The sequence below is a fragment of the Hippocampus comes genome, unplaced genomic scaffold (assembly GCF_001891065.2).
Source record: "Hippocampus comes isolate QL1 unplaced genomic scaffold, H_comes_QL1_v1.1 scaffold352, whole genome shotgun sequence".
In the NCBI taxonomy this organism is placed as follows: domain Eukaryota; kingdom Metazoa; phylum Chordata; class Actinopteri; order Syngnathiformes; family Syngnathidae; genus Hippocampus; species Hippocampus comes.
The window spans coordinates 201,167-203,839 of NW_017804847.1; positions in this window are offsets into that span (position 1 = coordinate 201,167).

The following is a 2,673-nucleotide window of genomic DNA, read 5'->3' on the forward strand; positions in this document are numbered from 1 at the left end:
CAAACTCTGGAACTCACTCCCACCCGACATCCGAAATATTGACTCTCTTTCTATATTCAAAACTCATCTTAAAACCCACCTATTTAAAATTGCATATACAGTTTAAACTCATCGCTTTTATTATTTATAATTTTATCTGTGGTTTTATTGCTCTTTGATTGTAAAGTGTCCTTGGGTATTTTGAAAGGCGCCTATAAATAAAATGTATCATTATTATTATTATTATTATTATTACTACTGAGCGAACTAAATTTCCCGCAGCACTGACTGGACAAGCAATGTAATGTGATCATCTGCAGCCAATGATGACCAAGCGGGCACGTCATAACTGATTGACATGTTGAGTCGGCTGTGTCTTAACCTCCATGGCAGAGGCTCCATCGAACCCCTGGGGTTCGATCAAACCCAGGTTAAGAACCACTGCTCCAGTGTCTGGACTTCCTGAGACTTGAAAAGAAAGAGCATGTTAACATCAGAAAAAAAAAAAAAAACACTTTTCACAGCCCCGTTTTGCTCAGCGGAAATGTCGGTGCTGTTGGACAGTCTGTGGCTGGATGGATGGATACCTAGCGGAGGCGATGAGAAGAAAGGAGCGTCAGCGCAGAGTGCCGATGCATATGTGGAACTGGGAGTCGCCGCTTGGAATTGAAGCAGATTTACATGGGTCAGGAGATGAGATCCAATCTTTTTTTTTTTTTTTGGTCAATAGACGCTTCAGCTTCTTGTTTGCTTTCAAACTTAGCTGCACACTGATTTCGGTTGGGAGGAATGTCGACGCTATGGGGCTTGTGTTTTTTGCACCTGTAATGTGCAGCGTTTTTCACTGCCCCGTTTTGTTCAGTGGAGATGTCGCCTGTTGGACATTCTGCGTAGGTGCACCTGGATGGATGGCTTGTGGAGCTGAGGATGAGACGTAGCAGATGTGTGCATGTTGTGAGCATGACATCTGTGATCCACTGGTGAAAGGACACTTTGATTCTCTCCTCTTTCATTTAGAACTGCTTCAAAAACAATGTGTGTGCAGGAATAGTAGTGACGAATAAGAGAATAAAAAAGAGAAATATGGACCAATTTACAACAAAGAATCACTTTAGTAACTATAACAGTAAAGATTTTAAGTGCATCTGAAATTCAAAAATAAAATAAAAATACTTAATTAAACTATAAACATTTTTTGACTGACCATGTTAAACCATACAATACTGAAAAATAAAATTACATAAAATCAATAAATAATAATGCATTCAAACTGATCATCAAGATTAATTCAGGAGCATAGTATGAAAACCTGCAAAACAAAAATATCTAAAATAATTTGTGCTGATTTTTTTTTTTTTTAATCAAAGATGATGTCTGGATTAATGGCTACAAGGAGCAGTCACAAAGCGGGATGATTGTTGGCAATATTTGGCATGTTTTCGCTGAAAAAAACTCAAGCAGCTCACCAGCGTGATTGGAGTGTAATGTCTTTAAGTGACACCTTAATTTATTTGGATTCATGCTGTCCGCTGCCAACATTTTTAGACACAAGAGGTACACCGGTCTTTCCTCGTCTTCCACTGGAGTCACAGTGAAGCCAAACACGACATGCGCTTTGTCATATTTCCTCGTCTTAGCTTTCGGGAGACCTTCTCTTTTCTCCGTCTCTCTCCGACTGTCGACTTCGTGTTTGCCCCCTAATGTAGTTGATGAGCAATTGCACTTTATTGTAGGACTGTAAAAAAAATAAATAAATAAAAAAAGCATGTTCCCCGAGGTCAGACGCGCCCCCCCTTGACGGCACCTCGCGGGGGAGGTGGGGGGGGGTGCCCCCCCTATTTGAGAAGCACTGCAGTGTGGTAAGATAAGCCCTGTTCACACGGCACACATTTGGTCCGACGCTGCACCGAAATATTTAGTTGCGATATATTTTACACCAGAGCAAATTTTGTGGAGCGGTCACACGTGCAAAGCCGCTGAGCGTGACAGCTCCGGCGCAGCGTCGGAGCAGTTCCACTTGCGGTCACACGTGCAATTTCTGCTCCGGACCAAAACGACAGGAATGCGGAAGTAAAAGAGGTTCGGGTCGGGCTTCTCTCTCACGGACTTTTATTTATCATTCTTTTAATAAATATTATGGCGGACACTATTCTGTCCTTGTTCAGAATAGATCCACTTGTCGGCAGTCGTGGAATAAAGACGTGTTTACAGTCAATCGTGTGTGCTCCTTATGACTGCCACAATATATGTTTTAAAAAATGTATACTAAAACAATGTGCGGATACTAAACTAAGGAATACTTGTTTTAAAACAATTTGGATAAAACAGAGAATGCGCTGTAATTTAATTGCTATTTAACTGCGAAACAGGAGCGCGGCCGGCCAGACGCAGTGCGCACGTATGTCAATTTCGTTTAAACAATCCTATAGAAATAATTTCAGATATCTTTACCTATTTATTTGATTTGAATTATTCTATTTAAAGCCTAGTAAGCCGCAGGATTTCTCTGCGTAATTAAGCAAATGCGCATCGAGATTTCTCTTTGTCTGGCCTCTTATTCTGTATTTCAGCGTTATTTCGTTGTGCAAATGCATTGATCATGTTGATAAAAATATGTACCGGTAGATTATTTTAACCGTAAGAAATCTTGTGTTTTTTTCTCCCAAAAATACTCACAAATAAAATATGAAATGT